We start from the raw sequence: 19,260 nt of genomic DNA, 5'->3' as shown, positions 1-19,260 counted from the left end.
GGGGCACTGTAATACAGGAGGGGGGTTACTGGCCAGATCACCAGGGGAAAAAAAAGAGGAAAAGAAGCCTGAAAAAAGAAAACAAATGCAGCTACCACCTCTAAGAATTGGTAAGCTGCAATATTACATTTTTGGTTTAGGGAATTTTTTTTATTTGACCTTCTAAAATGAAAAAGCTTACTCTTTTTTTATACATTTGCTGATCAACTACTTTGTATTTGCCTCTCCCATCCTTCCTTCCTTAACCACTTGCCGACCGCCGCACGACGATGTACGTCGGCAGAATGGCACGGGCAGGCATAAGGACTTACCTGTACGTCCTTGCCTGCCCGCGGGCGGGGGGTCCGATCAAACCCCCCCCCCGGTGCCTGCGGCGGTCAGATTATCGTCAGGGGCGATCAAAGGTGAGGGGGAGGCCACTCATTCGTGTCTCCCCCCTCGCGATCGCTCCTGGCGAATGAAATGCTTCCTCAGCTTCTGTAATGTAAACAAAAGCGGAGGAAGTGATGTCATCTCTTCTCGAGCCGGTCTTTTTGTTCTGCCGCCGAGGAGAGAAGACATCAATGTGAATTTGCACAACACTACACTTACAGTAGAACACGCAGGCACACTTTTCACCCCCCAGTCACCCCCCTGTACCCCGTCACAGTGACACCAATAGCAGTTTTTTTTTTTTGCATTGGTGTCAGTTTGTGACAGTTATAAGTGTTAGGGCAGTTAAGGTTAGCCCCCTTTAAGTCTAGGGTACCCCCCTAACAAAGGTTAACCCCTTGATCACCCCCCGTCGCCAGTGTCACTAAGGCTCGGTTCACACTGGGGCAACACGACTTCAACCCGACTTCAACACGACTTGTGGATCCGACTTTCAATGAACGGGGATCCGACTTGGATCCCCGCCACGGTGTTTGGTATGAATCTTTAGGGGGAACTCTGTGCCAAATTTTAAATAAAAATCCGGCATGGGTTCCCCCCCAGGGGCATACCAGGCCCTTGGGTCCGGTATGGATCTTGAGGGGAACCCCCCTACGCCGAAAGGACGGCGTGGGGGGTCCCCCCCAATCCATACCAGACCCTTATCCGAGCACGCAGCCCGGCCGGACAGGAATGGGGGTGGGGACGAGCGAGCGCCCCCCCCCTCCTGAACCGTACCAGGCCGCATGCCCTCAACATGGGGGGGTTGGTGCCTTGGGGGAGGGGGGCGCGCTGCGGCCCCCCCACCCCAAAGCACCTTGTCCCCATGTTGATGAGGACAAGGGCCTCTTCCCGACAACCCTGGCCGTTGGTTGTCGGGGTCTGCGGGTGGGGGCTTATCGGAATCCGGGAGCCCCCTTTAATAAGGGGGCCCCCAGATCCCGGCCCCCCACCCTATGAGAATGAGTATGGGGTACATCGTACCCCTACTCATTCACCTAGGGAAAAGTGTCAATTTAAAAATAAAACACTACATAGATTTTTAAAGTATTTTATTAGACAGCTCCGGGGTCTTCTTCCGACTTCGGGGGTCTCTCCGGTTCTTCTCCGCGCTCTCCGGGTCTTCTGCCGGGCTCCTCCGCTCTCTTCTGCCGCTCTTTTGCTAAAGCGGAGGAGCCCGGTCTTCCGTCTTCTGCCCTCTTTTCTTCTGATGTTGACACGACGCTCTCTCCGGCTAGAATGCTCTCTGTACGCTCTGCTTTGACTTATATAGGCGGTGACCCCGCCCCCTTATGCCGTCACAGTCCCTGGGCATGCTGGGACTATGACTGCATAAGGGGGCGTGGTCATTGGGTGATGACCACGCCCCTAAAACGTCACAGTCCCAGCATGCCCAGGGACTGTGACGGCATAAGGGGGCGTGGTCACCACCTATATAAGTCAGAGCGGAGCGCTCAGAGTGCATTCCAGCCCCAGAGAGCGTCGTGTCAACATCAGGAGAAAAGAGGGCAGAAGACGGAAGACCCGGCTCCTCCGCTTTAGCAAAAGAGCGGCAGAAGAGAGCGGAGGAGCCCGGAGAGCGCGGAGAAGAACCGGAGAGACCCCCGAAGAGAAGAAGGCAGCAGACCGGGCTCCTCCGCTATAGCAAAAGAGCGGCAAAAGAGCAGAAAATAGCGGAGCAGCCCGGCAGAAGACCCGGAGAGCGCGGAGAAGACCCCCGAAGACGGAAGAAGACCCCCGGAGCTGTCTAATAAAATACTTTAAAAATCTATGTAGTGTTTTTTTTTTTAAATTGACACTTTTTCCCTAGGTGAATGGGTAGGGGTACGATGTACCCCATACTCATTCACATAGGGTGGGGGGCCGGGATCTGGGGGCCCCCTTATTAAAGGGGGCTCCCGGATTCCGATAAGCCCTCCGCCCGCAGACCCCGACAACCAACGGCCAGGGTTGTCGGGAAGAGGCCCTTGTCCTCATCAACATGGGGACAAGGTGCTTTGGGGTGGGGGGGGCCGCAGCGCGCCCCCCTCCCCCAAGGCACCAACCCCCCCATGTTGAGGGCATGCGGCCTGGTACGGTTCAGGGGGGGGGGGGGGCGCTCGCTCGTCCCCACCCCCATTCCTGTCCGGCCGGGCTGCGTGCTCGGATAAGGGTCTGGTATGGATTGGGGGGGACCCCCCACGCAGTTTTTTCGGCGTAGGGGGTTTCCCTCAAGGTCCATACCAGACCCAAGGGCCTGGTATGCCCCTGGAGGGGGAACCCATGCCGGATTTTTATTTAAAATTTGGCGCGGAGTTCCCCCTCAAGATCATCTGAGCACAAGTCGCATGCCGAAGTCGGATCATGCGAGACGGCGATCCGACTTCAATGATAGTCAATAGGCTGAAGTCGGATCAAAGAAAGGGCTTTGTCTTCAAGTGGTTAGAAGAGTGGGTGATGTGTGACATAAGCTTCTAAATGCTGTGCATAAAAAGCCAGGACAGTTCAAACCCCCCCAAATGACCCCATTTTGGAAAGTAGACACCCCAAGCTATTTGCTGAGAGGCATGTCGAGTCCATGGAATATTTATATTGTGACACAAGTTGCAGGAAAAGGACAATATATTTTTTTTTTTTGCACAAAGTTGTCGCTAAATGATATATTGCTCAAACATGCCAAAATACATTCTGTTGCTTCTCCTGGCACAAAACCCCCCCAAATGACCCCATTTTGGAAAGTAGACACCCCAAGCTATTTGCTAAGAGGTATGGCGAGTATTTTGCAGACCTCACTTTTTGAAAATTGAAAAAAGAAAAAAGAAAAAAACATTTTTTTTTTGACATTTTTTCTACCAAGGACATGTGGCCGAATACATTTTGGCCTAAATGTATGACTAAAATTGAGTTTATTGGATTTTTTTTATAACAAAAAGTTGAAAATATTTTTTTTTTAATTTTCGGTCTTTTTCCGTTCATAGCACAAAAAATTAAAACCGCAGAGGTGATCAAATACCATTAAAAGAAAGCTCTATTTGTGGAAAGAAAAGGAAGCAAATTTCGTTTGGGTACAGCTTTCCATGACCGCGCAATCGGCAGTTAAAGCGACGCAGTGCCAAATTGTAAAAAGTGCTCTGGTCAGGAAGGGGGTAAATCCTTCCGGGGCTGAAGTGGTTAAAAGGAATCCATCAAGAAAGAAATGTGGAGCGGACCTCTTTCTGAGAATGCTCGTTGCCTGGATGACTTGCTACCCCCCTCAACCGTTAAACAAGTTGAGCTGCAAACCTGAAAATTAGTATGTAGATCAGCAAATTCAAAGTACTCAAGTCAGTGGGTTAGCATAACAGCCAGGCAACTAGCAGATTCAGATCTATTCTGAGCCATGAGTCTTTCACGTGGAATTCAGTAAAAAAGGAGTGCAAGGGCACTAAACAGACTTTTTTTTTTAAAGTTAAAACTTGCAACACCAGTGTGTTTAACAAGCACCAATTGCCTAGGATTTACCTTGAATTTCTAGCTATGGGTGGCAGAATTGCCCACCAAACGCAACAGGGGGAATAATCTTTACAGCACCACAGAGGAAAGCATTGCAGCCATGGCATATGTACACCCCTGTCGGTCTACCTTTGCAGCATAAGTGGGAAGGGGGGTGCAGTAAAGGTGGCTCAGCTGCCTATTTTGTTTGCCTAACCCCCCCCCCCCCCACCACCACATGTTCACTAAGCCCAAATCATATCTTGATGGAATTCAAAGCAATGATTCTCTACTAGAGTGATTGTAAATTATAGGTTGTGATTTTTTTTATTTTTAAATAACCATGTTATACTTACCTGCTTTCTGCAGTGATTTTGCACAGATCAGCCCGGTCCTCTTCTTTTTGGGTCCTCCCCCGGCGCTCCCAACAGCTCCTCTATGCTGAGTGCCCCCAATAGCAAGCCTCTTGCTATTGGGGCACACAAGCAGGCTTGTTTCCGAGCCACGCTCCTGTAAATGGACATTATCTATTCACACAGAGTGTGGCTCAGCTGCCCCCCCCCCTCCTCCTCACTGGCTGTGATTGACAGCACTAGGAGCCAATGGCTCCAGCTGTTGTGTGAGCCAATGAGGAGAAAGACCTGGGAGAGTTACTTCTCTCATGCATATCGCTGGATTGAGATGGGGCTCAGGTAAGTATAAGGAGGGGGGGCTAGGGGGAGCTGAACCCAGAAGGTGTTTAACCTTAATGCATAGAATGGGTTAAAGGTAAAAATAAAACCTTCTGCCTTTAGAGCCACTTTAAGGCCAAAACAGTGCAAAGAGCATGGCCAGGGTGACCAGATTATAGGATCTTTGGTGAAATAGGCTAAATGCTCTGACCTTACTGTGTGCTACAGATCTTCTATATGGATAACAATGTTGTCCACTTTCTTATTACATGGAACATGACAGGAGCCTTTTTGGGTAAAATAGTCTTTATTTTCTACCAATATATACATTGCATTAAAAGTCGATGACCTCTTTCAGTAATGCACACACAGTGTACATATCAAGAAAAAAAACCAATTGAAGCAAAGATATGCCTAGAGCTGAACTCCAGCTGACAAAGATTTAATACAATAGTGTGTATACAAGAACCTGTCTTTATATTGGGTTCCTGTAACCTCCTGCAATGAAGGACCCAGAAGGAGAGAGAATAATGTGAGAATAAAGATCCAACACCAGGAACATGATGGAGAATGAAGAAAGGGGAGCGCACTGGGCTAACAATGTGATCCAACTGGTGTGGTAATCCTTCTTCACTGTCCAAGCAGCAGTCTTCGGTACAGGTAAGTGACCCATACTTACAGCTTATCTGCAGTGGAGAAAAAAAAAGTGAGGTCAATGACCTGACTATTCAGTGTCCGGATCAAAAGATGGGCTGATCAGAATTACAAATCTTTTCTCCAAAAAAAGCATTTCACCTAGACTTGTGTGCATGGAGTTCAGCATTACGTTTTACTGGACAGGACAAAAAAACATCAATATGTGAAACATACAACACAAACCATTAAATCGTATACAATAATACAAATATGGAAGACAATAGTTTGTTGAACTAAAGCAAAAATATATTCCTATGCAATTCGGATATTATCAACCAAAGAAATTACCACATCTACCAAGTATAGTATTAACACATTAGGCCAAAAAGAATGGTTCTGTATAAAAATATATTTGTGAATAAAACAAGAGGAATAAAAAAAAAAGTGCATTCTCATGGGGTATTTAAATCCCATTCAATTGCAGCACAAAACAAATCACCTTCCTCATGTAGGAAAACATGGTCAGCATAGCTTCTATTACCCACCACTGCTTAACACATAATGACAGCCTCATATACACAGAAAGTAAAGGAAAAGAAAATTAAGTTTTGACCACAGAAGTCAATTCAATGCTTATTTTTATTACCAAAACTTGCAAACCCGAAAAAAAAAAAGTAATAAGTGGTTGGTTTTAATGGGCAACATATCTTTTTTCAGACCTTACTAGGGTCCTGTATAACTGTTGGCAAACAAATCTTCTCTACATCAGATCCAAGGCTGTAGTCACATAGCGGGAAAATATACAAGCTGGCAAATGTATACAAATGCTCTAGAAACATCACCGTCCAACATTACACAATGCAAAAATAAGGGCAAAAAACAAAACAAAAAAACACAGTAACCTTGGCAAGACCATGGTAGCAAGAAGAAAAAAAAGACGCATGCAGAAAGTGCCATGCACAAAAATTGGATCTAGAATTTTAAAATAAAAAGTGAGCAGGTACCCATCACATTTCCATTGGTAAATTTCCCTGCAGGAAGCCCAATTGTTTCTCAGTGGAGTTTTCTCTTCTCTTGGTCTTTATTTTTCTATAGCACAAATAGATGTCCAGTCAGCAAAACTGTTGTAACACCATTGTCAGGCCATCTCTGAAAAACATTTCAATTAAACATAAAAGAATGGTTTAGTAACGGATTACAATATACAAAGTATATACTGTACAGTACAGGGGACCTGTAAAGATGGCAGGTACTAATACTGACTGCAGACTCCAAAGGTGTCATCCAGAGTCCCACAACCTTAGGACCTGTATTGATGGCATTAGTCTGAGATGGTTCTGAGACTATTCAGAATTTTTTGATAATGGAGGGCAGACCAGTCTAAATGGACCTAAGCAAATTTTACATACCCATAGATTAGCATGAAAATGCAAACTCATTTGAAGCAAACAAAATCCTGTCAATCTAGGCCTTTAACCACTTCAGCCCCGGAGGATTAGACTGCTGAATGACCAGACCACTTTTTACAATTTGGCACTGCGCTGCTTTAACTGGTAATTGCGCGGTCATGCAATGTTGTACCCAAACGAAATTTGCGTCTTTTTTTCCCCACAAATAGAGCTTTCTTTTGATAGTATTTGATTGCCTCTGCGATTTTTATTTTTTGCAATATAAACGGAAAAATACCAAAAATTTTGAAAAAAAAAAAAAAGATATATTCTACTTTTTGTTATAAGAAGAATCCAATAAACTCAATTTTAGTCACACATTTAAGCCAAAATGTATTTGGTAAAAGAAATGTCAATAAGCGTATATTTTTTGGTTTGCGCAAAAGTTATAGCGTCTACAAACTAGGGTACATTTTCTGGAATTTACGCAGCTTTTTAGTTTATGACTACCTCATTTCTTGAGGTGCTAAAATGGCAGGGCAGTACAACCCCCCCCCTTCCCCCAAATGATCCCATTTTGAAAAGTAGACACCCCAAGAAAATTGCTGAGAGGCATATTGAGCCCATTGAATATTTTATTTTTTCTCCCAAGTGATTGAAATTTTTTTACACAAAGTTGTCACTAAATGATATATTGCTCATACATGCCATTGTTATATTTGGAATTACACACCAAAATACATTCTGCTGCTTCTCCTGAGTATGAGGATACCACATGTGTGGGACTTTTTGGGAGCCTAGCCGCATACAGGACCTCAAAAACCAATCACCGCCATCAGGATTTCTAAGGGCATACATTTTTTATTTCAGTCCTCACTACCTATCACGGTTTCGAAGGTCATAAAATGCCAGGATAGCACAACCCACCCAAATGACCCCATTTTTTAAAGTAGACACCCTAAGCTATTTGATGAGAGGCATGTTGAGTCCATGGAATATTTTATATTTTGCCACAAGTTGCGAGAAAAAGACAATTTTTTTTTTTTTTGCACAAAGTTGTCACTAAATGATATATTGCTCAAACATGCCATGGACATATGTGAAATTACACCACAAAATACATTCTCTTTAGGTCAAGTACATAGATACCAAACACGATATGCTTTAAAATTGCGCACAAACGTGCAGCGGCAACAAACTACATACATTTTTAAAAGCCTTTACAGGTTACCACTTTAGATTTACAGAGGAGGTCTACTGCTAAAATTACTGCCCTCAATCTAACTTGCTCACATGCATGGTGCAATTGCTGTTTACATATGACACCAGGCCGACGCTTGCGGAGGGGACAGGGGTGCTTTTTTTTTTTTTTTTTTTTTTTAATTATTTATTTTGCTTTTTTATTTTATTTTTAAACTGTTCCTTTCATTTTTTTTTTTTCATTTCTATTGTTATCTCGGGGAATGTAAATATACCCTGTGATAGCAATAGGTAGTGACAGGCAGTGTTAATTTTGTCGACTAAAACATTTTAGTCGACTAAATGAACATTATTTTAGTCTACTAAAATACGACTAAAACTAAAATGCCATTTTAGTCAAAAGACTAAGACTAAAACTAAATTGAAATTTGACTTCAAAATTAATACTGGTCTGTAGTGCATGTTCATACCTCAATGTAATAATAAACAACATATTAGATTTTTCACTCCAGCAGTATATAATGACTTTGCAAATTGTAGAGAATTGTTAACTAATGCATTGCAATTGAATTACACCCATTAGATTTTAATCGACTAAAATATACTGGAGATTTTAGTTGACTAAATCGTAGGACATTTTAGTCGACTAAATAAGACTAAAATTAAAACAATTGCAGAAGACTAAAATGGGATGAAAACTAAAATTCCATTTTAGTCCTAAGACTAAATTGAAATATGCTGCCAAAATTAAACACTGGTGACAGGTACTCTTTTTTTGAAAAAATTGGGGTCTATTAGACCCTAGATCTCTCCTCTGCCCTCAAAGCATCTGACCACACAAAGATCGGTGTGATAAAATGCTTTCCCAATGGTGCTGTTTATATCCGGTGAAATCTAAGTCATGAAATGCTTGTAGCCGTTCTGGTCTCTGATCAGCTCTATGGTCAGCTGGCGGAACTACCGGCTGTATTCTCAGGTTCCCTGTTGGGACAGTTGAGCCAGAGAAAACCATGGAAGATGGGGGGCGACGTTCCCTCCTACTGCTTGTAAAAGCAGTCTAGAGGCTAATTAGCCGCTAGGATTGCTTTTACATTAAAGTCGACTGCTGGCTGAAAAGAATGATATCAAGATGATACCTAAACCCGCAGGCATTATTCTGGTATAACCACTCAAAGTCCAGCAACATACCAGTACGTTGCTGCTCCTTGTTAGGCATATATTGTAATCTTTTTTCATGCAGCCTGTGGGCTGAACGGAAAAAAAAAAAAAAAAAAAAAAAAAAAAAAAAAAAAAAAAAAAAGATTGATTGGTGGGTATGCCCCCCCATTAGAATACCGCCCTTCATCCACCAACTTCTAATGGATGGGCATACATGCTTCATTTTGTTTTTAACTGTGGTGGTGAAATCACCCCCTACAGCACTGGAGTCGCTGATTTATGTATCGTGGGAGCAAATGCTGTTGCTGTCAAGATAAATAAATCAGTGCTGCAGCTGATTGGCGTACCTGCTTAGCAAATGATGGTTAACAATAAAACAAAGTAGCATTACAGTATAACAGTAAGACATACCATACCTGCAAAGCAAATACAAAAAAAAAAAAAAAGTAAAAAATAAAACATTTTTTTACGCAATCTGTGCCTAAAATATATTTATATATGCCGAAGCATGGGGGAAAATCCGCCCCTAATGTTAGGAGCAAATCGCTCCTCCACCCCTGCCCCCATGCTTCGGCATATATGCTCTGTTTTTAACTGTGGTGGTGAAATCACCTCCTACAGCGCTGGAGTCATAGCTTTATGTATCATGGGAGAAAAACGCTGTCAATCTGCTGTCAAGATAGATAAATATGCGCTGCAGCTGAATAGCGTACCTGAAAACAAAAAATGGTTAACAATAAAACACAGTAAAGTATAAAATTCATACATACCTGAAAAGCAAACATGATAAAACATAACAATAAAAAACATTGCAGTTAAGCATAGAATACAGTAAAAAAGAGCAGAACAAATCGAGAGAGAATAGAGAGATAACAATAAAACGACAACTATTTTTGGTTTTTTAATTTATATTTTTTTTTTGTGTTTATTTTTTTGCCATCTTGGGAGACCCCATGAAAGTGTGTCCTAGTCTGTGCAGTGCTGTACCCTACGCTAATACTCCACTAGTGTATGGTAGCGTTCAAAACATTCACCAATGCAAAGACCAGGATTGTCAGGACAGGAGGGACAACAATAGCGGGTGTCAAACCTATATCCACGCTTGCTACAGACACGACATCTTCTTTGGGGGGCTCGTTGGATAGGGGTACCAGGGAGGACATACGGAAAATGCCTCTCATGCAGCTTACTGCATTTGCATTGGGAAGGTGGAGTGCAGCACCGTCTGGAAACAGAAGGGCTGTGATGATCTCTTCCTGGAATTTAAAGGGGTTGTTAAGGTTCATGTTTTAATGCATCCTAGGGGTAGATTTCCTCTCACTTCCTGTTGTCTCCCTCTGTTTGCAAGTAGGAGTTGTTTGTAAGTCAGATGTTTGAAAGTAGGGGACCGCCTGTATGTACTATACGGCCTGCCCTATATACTCTGCAGAAAATTGGGCCTTAGGTGTTGGTGGTACCAGAACACTGTAAGCCCACACAGTTACTCTTGGTGGGCGCTGGAACGGGCCCTGCTGTGAATTATTATATTAAGAATTGTAATTACATGCCACTGTTAAACAGGAGTAGAAAAATTGGGCCTTTGGTGGTGGTGCCACAACACTCTAAACCCTCACACTTACTCTTGGTGGGTGCAGGAACGGGCCCTGCTGTGAAATATTAGAGCAAATATTGTAATTACATGCCCCTGTTAAACAGGGGCAGAAAAATTGGGCCTTAGGCACTGGTGGTGGTGCCACAACACGGCAACGCCTCACAGATACTCTAGTTGAAAGCAAGAACGAGCCCTGCTGCAAAATATTACAGCAAAAATTATAATTATAAAACAGGGGCAGAAAAATTGGTCCTTAGGCACTGGTGGTGGTGCCCTGAAATAAAAATGTTCTTAGAGCGATCAACATGAACATTGAGGAGAAATAGGATAGTCGCTTAGCATAGGCAGTCTTCAAGGGATCTCACATTCATAGAAAAATTAATTGGTTACATCAGCATCAGGTGCTTGGTAGCTGGTGATCCAAGACTGATTCATTTTTATGAAGGTGAGTCTGTGGACAGGCGCACTCTGTGGTCGGTTACAAAGCCTCCAGCAGCACTGAATGTGCGTTCAGAAAGAACAGGACAGGCCAGTAGCTCAATTGCATATTGCGCAAGCTCTGGCTAGTGATCCATCCTCAAGACCCAATTACCCAGTGGATTTTCAGTTGGAAAGGTCTCAAAGTCTGATCTTGCCCCTAGGTATTCCTGCACCATGTAAATCAGATGCTGGCGATGCTTGCTGGAACCGATCAGACCTTGGGGCTGCGGACTAAAGAATTGTCTGAATGCATCAGTCAGACGGCCACCTTCTCCACTGCTCCTTCTTTGACTGACCGAAGCCTCAGCAACACGTTGTCCAGGAGGACCAGGAAATTGTAACCTCTGAGGCTCTGGAAATGCATTGCACAAACCTTTCTGCAAGGCCTCCCAAAGAGGTTTGATCCTTTGCTCCCTCTGCGAAGGCTGGATAAGTCCGCAACCTTACCCTTGTAACGTGGATCAAGAAGGGTTGCCAGCCAGTAATGATCCCTCTCCTTGATACCACGAATCCGAGGGTCCTTTCGCAGGCTTTGCAGGATCAAGTAGGCCATGCATCAAAGGTTTGCTGAGGCATTCGATCCAGAGTCCTCGGGGTCACTAAGGATGACATGATCCACAGCCACCTCCTCCCAGCCACGAACAAGTCCATGGGTTTCAGGGGACTGAGAACGATCCCTTGAAGACTGCTGCTGATGCTGAGTGCTAGGCTTCGCCTCCATGCTGACACAATCCTCATTCTTCTCTTCCTGTGTGATCGGCAGGCCTGCAGGAATACTGTCTGGATAAAGGGAGCGTTAAGAGGTAAGGAAGTCCTCTTCTTCCTCCCTCTGTTCTGCCTCAAGTGCCCTGTCCATTATTCCACGAAGCGTGTGCTCCAACAGGAAGACAAGAGGGACAGTATCACTGATGCATGCACTGTCAACTGCTCACCATCCTTGTGGCCTCCTCAAATGGTGAAAGGACAGTGCATGCATCCTTGATCAGTAGCCACTGGCGTGGCGAAAAAAAGCCAAGCTCCCCTGACCCTGTCCTGGTGCCATACTCGCACAGGTACTCATTGATGGCCCTCTGCTGCATGTGCAGCCACTGCAGAATTGCCAATGTTGAGTTCCACCCGGTGGGCATGTCACAAATGAGGCGATTTTTGGGCAGGTTGCATTCCTTTTGAAGGTCAGCCAGCCGAGCACTGGTATTATATGACCGGCAGAAATGCCTACAGACTTTCCAGGCCTGCCTCAGGAGATCCTGTAAGCCCAGGTACCTGCCCAAGAACCGCTGCACCACCAAATTAAGGATGTGAGCGAAAAAGTGAACATGGGTCAAGTGTCCCTGTCGGAGGGTGGAGAGGAGGTTGGTGCCATTGTCGCAAACCACCATTCCTGGCTGAAACTGGTGTGGTGTCAACCACCTCGGAGTCTGCCCCTGCAGAGCTGACAGAATCTCTGCCCCAGTGTGGCTCCTGTTCCCTAAGCAGACCAACTCAAGCACCGCAGAGAAAGGGGAGTTATGGTCTGGAGAGACCCCTCTAACACCTCCATCCCTAAATATTGCAAAAGAACAAGGAAAGCTAGCCCATTGGGACTTTGAATGAGGTGAGTGGGATAGGCACACGTACACACAAAATGCAATAAAAATTGATTAATTAATACAGAGGCTGTATAAACAAATGGGAACAACAATAAATGTGCGTTACCCGGCATAGTAGCCTAGTTACAGCATAGGTAAAAAACAAATACAATTACACTGCAATCAGTTTGTACATCCATAAAAAGTAGCAAGATCCACGATGAACATTATAACCAATAAATACATATATATCATTTAACATTTGAAAATACACAAACATAAGTGGCAGCAGTGTATGAACATGGTATGGCCAGCTGCGGGAACCCAGCAGAATGGGCATGCAGGTAGCATCGATGGTGCCCTATGCGCTTCGCGAGTCTGTTCTCGCTCATCCAGGGTTTTGGTGACCAAGCCCAGTTGATTGGTGAGTATGAGGCCTTTATGTTATTGACCTCACTTGCCAACCACCTCTCCCGCCCGACCCATCTAATGAATTACATATATTCACTACTTTAATATTTCTGTTATAGACAAACTCAGTATGCATCTGCCCCTGATGAGCGAGAACAGACTCGCGAAACACATAGGGCACCATCGATGCTACCCGCATGCCCATACCATGTTCATACACTGCTGCCACTTATGTTTGTGAACGTTCAAATGTTAAATGATATATATGTATTTATTGGTTTTAATGTTCATCATGGATCTTGCTACTTTTTATGGATGTACAAACTGATTGCAGTGTAATTGTATTTGTTTTTTCCTATGATGTTAACTAGGCTACTATGCCGGGTAACGCACATTTATTGTTGTTCCCATTTGTTTATATAGCCTCTGTATTAATCAATTTTTATTGCAGTTTGTGTGTATGTGTGCCTATCCCTCTCACCTCAAAGTCCCAATGGGCCAACTCAAGCACCGCATGGCATCTTTTTGCCTGAGTGTTTGCGTAGCCCCTTGAACGCCTACGGAGCACCGCTGGTTCCGAGAAGAAATATGCAGAGGAAGAGGCCATAGAAGAAGAGGGGGTGGAGGAGAGAGGTGTGGCAGAATAACCACTACTAGCATTTTGGAGGCGTGGTGGCGGAACAAGCTCCAACAATACTGCACCCTGTCCTGCATCCTTCCCAGCTGCCAGCAGAGTTACCCAGTGAGCCATGAAAGAAAGGTAACATCCCTGTCCATGCCTGCTGGACCATGAGTCAGCAGTAATATGCACCTTACCGCTGACCACCCTGTCCAACGAGGCCAAGACATTGCCTTTCACATGCCGGTAGAGTGCCGGAATGGCCTTCCGTGAAAAGAAATGGCGTTTGGGAACCTGCCACTGAGGTACCACACATTACACAAATGCACAAAAGGGGGCAGAGTCTACCAGCTGAAAAGGCAGCAGTTGGAGTGCTAGCAATTTAGCCAAGCTAGCATTCAGCCGCTAAGCATCTGGATGGCTGGGACCGAATTTCTTTCTACAGTTTAGCAACTGGGGTAGGGAAATTTGCCTGCTACAATTGGATGTTGGTGTAGCGATAGCAGATTGCCCGCAAATACTTGGCACACCTAATTCTACACCTTCATTCCTCTCAGTGCAGGTTTCTAAGAGGGCTGAAGGTATAGTGGGGTTGGAGAACCCAGCTGATGGGGAGCAAGGAGAGGTCCGCCTTGTTCTTTGATGTGGGTCTTTTAAGTACTGTTGCCAATGGGCTGCATGGGAGGTCGACATATGTCTGGTCAAGCATGTGGTGCCCAAGTGGCTGCTGTTTTGGCCGCGCTTGATACGCTTCAGACATAGGTTGCAAACAGCAACTGTGCAATCTGCTGCACACAAATCAAAAAAGGCTCACACCAAAGATCTTTTTAAAATACGTGGGGAGTCAGCAGCACCCTGCACATGCGGAGCTCTGCGGTGTGATGCAGTCGGGTGGCTGCCCTTAAGCTGGACCCTGGGGGGCATCCTCCCTCATTGGAGATGTGCCTCCTCCTCCTCTCTTCCATCAGGCACCCACATAGAGTCAGTGACCTCATCATCCCCTCCCTCCTCGTCACTGGAGCAAACCTGGCAGTATGCTGCAGCTGGGGGAACATGACTGGCAGTTTCTTGTCCTTCTTGGGCACCCCCTCTCTCTGGGCTCATGTTACTGCCTTCCTCAACCTGGGTACGATCATCCCTAGTTGTAAGCTTGTTCTAGGGTCAATGGTTCACTAATAACAGAAAGATAAGAGAAGTATGATGCCTCCAGAGCGGGCACTTTCAAGACCAAGCTAGAACTAGCTGATCTTATATTTCTACACTACATATTCCATTAAAAAGTGGACCCACAATGTCCATAGTGGGTGACTGGACACTGTACTGTGGGAGGTGGGGTGAGTGCCAGATGTTATATAGTCTGTTTACCAGACTAAAAGAGCAACTCAAGCAGCAAGCGAGCACTGGAGCGAAAAGGTGTAGGGAAAGGGTGAAGCTTCACAAACTCATTTACTAACTTAAAAGGAAGTAATTATAGTTTTCTTCATACAAAACGTGTACTATACATACAGCTGCTAAAAGGTGACACTTCTGACATTCCAGTTCCATTTTTAATTTTTTCAATGTATAGTTATTTTTTTTTTTTTTTAACACTAAATCGTTTTTCTTCTGTTTTTGCCTTACCAAAAGGGGAAGAAAAAAAATATATGACCATTAAATCTTATGGAACTCTTCACACCAGTCAGTTGCATTTTTGCTACACAGAAGCTGCCTTTTTGGTAAGAGGGAAAAAAAAAAAAAAAAAAAAAAAAAAAAAAAACACACCCCACGCACCTTCCCACTAAAATGAATGGAAAACAGCAAAACCGCATCAGAAATGCACCCACAGTTGCGTTTTTTTGAGTCGCATGCACTTTTTCACAGGTGCAAACTGCACCAGACATGCTTCAAAAACGCATTTGCGCTTCTTACCGCGTTTTCACAAAAGAGCAGTGTGGAAAACTCCCAAAATGTTTTTTGCCAATACCAATCACACACATACATTTCATACAATTCTCTGAATAAAATTGCCCACTTGGACTTTTCCACATTTTGTAGTGTTACAGTACAAAATAACATGTACTGAGTAGTGCTAAAGGTTCTTTTAAACATACATCTACATAGTCAATTTCAGTACAACACTAATTGTTTTAAAAAAATGTCCACAAGTTATTTTATGCCGTTATAGGCCCCTCTATACCACCCAGGAAACGGGAGCTCCGCTTCATTCATTATATGTTCCATATTTCAACAACCTGTTTTCAATCATTTTGCAGAGGCAGGTCATAGTGCCTCTATCGCTCTCGGGCTGCCTGTGGCTATAGCTACAGGCAGTGTCTTTAGGCTAGCCTGCAGTCTTTCATGGAAGCATGCATTAACGGGTGCTGTGGGGCTCCTTGAGATCTTGCAATGCAAACATTTTACCCTTACAATGGAAACCAAGACCAGCAAAGAGGGGGCCAAGTGAAAAGGGAGGATCAACAAGCAGAAGCATAAGAACAGAATATGAATCTCATAGTGGGAGGGTTCCAGCAACAGTGGCATTACTGCTAAACCAGAACGCAGTTGGCAGGACTAGGTGTAGCCATGTGCTGATTGACTAGCTAAGAGGAATCAGGAGTAACAAAGGCGACAATGGCCCCTGCAATTTTTCTTTATCCCACTGCTGTGGAAGCAAGCACTGCCTACATGAGAGTTACAACTCTGCTCCAAATTCAGAAGAAGTGCAGCATGGGTGCCACACACCATCAAAGAGGCTGCATTAGGTGAACTTCACTGGCAGGCTGAATAGATGTTGATGAGACTAACGGAACACTAAGAGGTTGATTTACTAAAGGCAAATATACTGTACACTGCAAGTGCAGTTGCTCCAGAGCTTAGTAAACGAGGTAAAGCTTTACTTTGCAAATACCCAATCACATGCATGGAAAAAAAAAAAAAAAAAAAAAAAAAAAAAAAAAAAAAAAAAAAAAACACACAGCATTTTTGCTTTTACATAATTGGAATCAGGAGAGCTTCCCCTCAGATCTAGAGCTTGAAGATTACTTGCGGTGCACAGTATATTTACCTTTAGTAAATCATCCCCTAAGTATAGATGCAAAATGTTGTAGCACATTTTTTATGGGAGGCCATAGTTCTGCTATCTTTTTCTTTTTTTAAAGCTGCAGCACAAAAGATAGTCAAAAGTAAAGAAGTAGAAAACCCTCCACCCCAAGTCAATACTTGGCGGAATTAACTTTGGCTTTTGTTCCATTTTTACTTTTATTAAAAATATAACTTCCTAGGAGTTTTGCACATAAGAGTGTGAGATGAAAACTAACACTTTCATTTCCACATCTTCCCAGCAGATGGTATACGCAACACATAATAACACACTGGGTAGGTTAACCTCTATCACCTTGGTAGCTGCAGGTCATTAGAACGGTTGTTTCGCTATGCTCTATAAAACAGAAGCCTATGCGGATTCTCCTCACTGCGATTGGTTCGCATTGGAGTGATTTGGCATGCGATTTGACATGTCAAATCGGCGGCAATGGCACCATGCGAATCGGTGCGACACAGCATTTGCGGAGCTGCACTGATTCCCAAAAGTAGTTTCTGTACTACTTTTGGCAACTTCGGGGTGCGATTTTCATAGACATCTGTGCAGGAACCCGCAAAGATGTCTCTGAAATCGCCCCCCAAAGTCAGGACTGACATGTGGGAATGAAATTGTGCGAGTTCAACTGAACTTGCACAATTTCATTGCCGCTGTCAGTGTAAACCTGGGCTTAAACAATTTGCCAAGACTGAGTTTTTGATGACAAAAAAAAAGTGTTCCTCAGTTCATTACACTTGGTTGTTTTGCTACTTTCTAAGAAATGGATGTCTCTGCTGGATTCCATTCCAACAAAATCACTCCCATCATCTCTAATCGCCAGTAAAAAGAATAATGCAGACTTCCTGTGTAGAGGTACAGAGAAACAAGGAGTATACAACCCCAAGTTCCAGATATTGGTCAGCTCCCCAAGATATACCAACTTGTACCAGGTTGGCCACAGAATTATAAACAAATTGGAAAGGAAAAATGGGAAGGCAGTCCCACCCTTCCAAGAGTTAGGGGACTAGTAATTTCTGGGGTAAGCTAACTTCCCTGAAAAACTTACACAAATGACCGTGTTTAACATTGCCCTTAGGGGTTGATTTATTAAAAGTGAAGCACTCCAAATCTGGTGCAGCTGTGCATGGTAGCCAATCCGCTTTTAAGTTCAACTTATTCGATTAAACTTTGACAATAAAACCTGGAAGCTGATTGTTTTCTGTGCAGAGCTGCACCAAATTTTGCACTCTCCAGTTTTAGCAAATCAACCCCTTATGTTGATGTTATTCAGACCAACTATTCCCCTAAGGTGCCTATGACTTTACTCCCTCCCCTCGCGCAATGGAGGACAGAGGCACTTGACACACCTGTAAGGCCTCATGCACACTGGCCATTTTTACAGCTGCTGTTTTTGGCTCTCCAGCATGTTATCCTAGGTGTCCATGCACACATAGGCTGTTATCAACTGTTTTTGGCTGTAAAAACCCCCAAAACTAGTGGGTTCCGATAAACGCTCAAAATTGCAGCTCACCAGCGTTTTTAAAGTTTTTGATCCCATAAAAAAAAAAAAAAAAAAACTGAAAAATTACTGGCATTTTTTTAACGTTGTTATAATGTTCAGTGTGCATGAGGCCTAATGCCTGGTTTACACTGATGCAAATTCATAACGAATGCGATGCATCAAACACTTTAAATTCGCATGTCATCCCTAAAGTCATTGTTTTCAATGACGGTCGTTGACATACATGCGTTGCGATTCCTCTACGAGTGCGATAAAAGAAAGGGTCTTGTGCGAGTTTACTGCGTTGCGAATTTAGTCTCCAGAGACATCAATGTAAATCGTTCTTGAACCGCATTGATGGTTCAGATATGTGTGAATTCCACCACACACTACTCTCCACAAAAACCAGGAAGTACACAGAAGGTTAACACCTTTTTTTTTTTTTTTTTATCAATAAAGTGATTTCGCACACAACAAAAAAGTGAAAATGAAATTCCAAATAATACTCCAAATAATGTTCAAGTGCCAAAAAACTCATAAAAAGGAAGTAAAGTGAACAATGATGAAGATCAAAAAATAAAAATAACCTCCAAAATAAAAATCGGTGTAGTGGATCAACCGATATTATAGATAGATAGATAGATAGATAGATAGATAGATAGATAGATAGATAGATAGATAGATAGATAGATATAGATATATATATAGTCAATCAATAAATTGGTCCAATCGTGCTGGGATTGGATACGTTCCAAACATAGGGTGGATGATGTAGACAGCAATAGGTGACATCTGTGTAATAATGTGCTCACAGAGCCCTTACCTCTAGAGGCATAGGTAAATGCCTTAGTGCTCCAAATGGTGGTAGAAGGTGGGGGATGGATGAGTCCTCGGGTCAATAGATGTCAATCGTCGATCTGGGTCAGGGTCATCTCCGGATCCAGGTGTATAATGCAGAGAAAAGAAAAAAGGACAACCTCCAATGGTGTAGTAAAAAAATCCCGTATTTAATGATAAAAACCGCTGTACAGGGCATGTAGGCAAAACAGTACAGCATACAGCGGCATACCGCCGCTATCTAATACAAAACTTCCGGTTCGCAATGTAAACAACCGGGTCGG

The 19,260-nt window shown here is 43.7% G+C and overlaps 1 long non-coding RNA gene across 2 annotated transcripts in view; it reads right to left on the bottom strand.

Annotated features, from left to right (window-relative positions):
• Nucleotides 1–19,260, bottom strand: part of LOC141131452 (uncharacterized) — a 154,527-nt gene that overhangs the window by 9,082 nt on the left and 126,185 nt on the right. The window contains exons 4-5 of one of the 2 annotated variants that reach the window (XR_012242779.1): nt 6,173–6,317; nt 5,002–5,218 (exon numbers count right to left, since the gene is read on the bottom strand). This is a non-coding gene — a long non-coding RNA (uncharacterized lncRNA). Of the gene's footprint in view, nt 1–4,820; nt 5,219–6,172; nt 6,318–19,260 lie in introns of those variants that run through there. The other variant, XR_012242778.1, reaches the window with a different exon arrangement.

Source organism: Aquarana catesbeiana, linkage group LG03, assembly GCF_042186555.1.
Source record: "Aquarana catesbeiana isolate 2022-GZ linkage group LG03, ASM4218655v1, whole genome shotgun sequence".
In the NCBI taxonomy this organism is placed as follows: domain Eukaryota; kingdom Metazoa; phylum Chordata; class Amphibia; order Anura; family Ranidae; genus Aquarana; species Aquarana catesbeiana.
The sequence above is the reverse complement of the archived record's forward strand: the minus strand, read 5'-3'. Positions and strand labels throughout refer to the sequence as shown.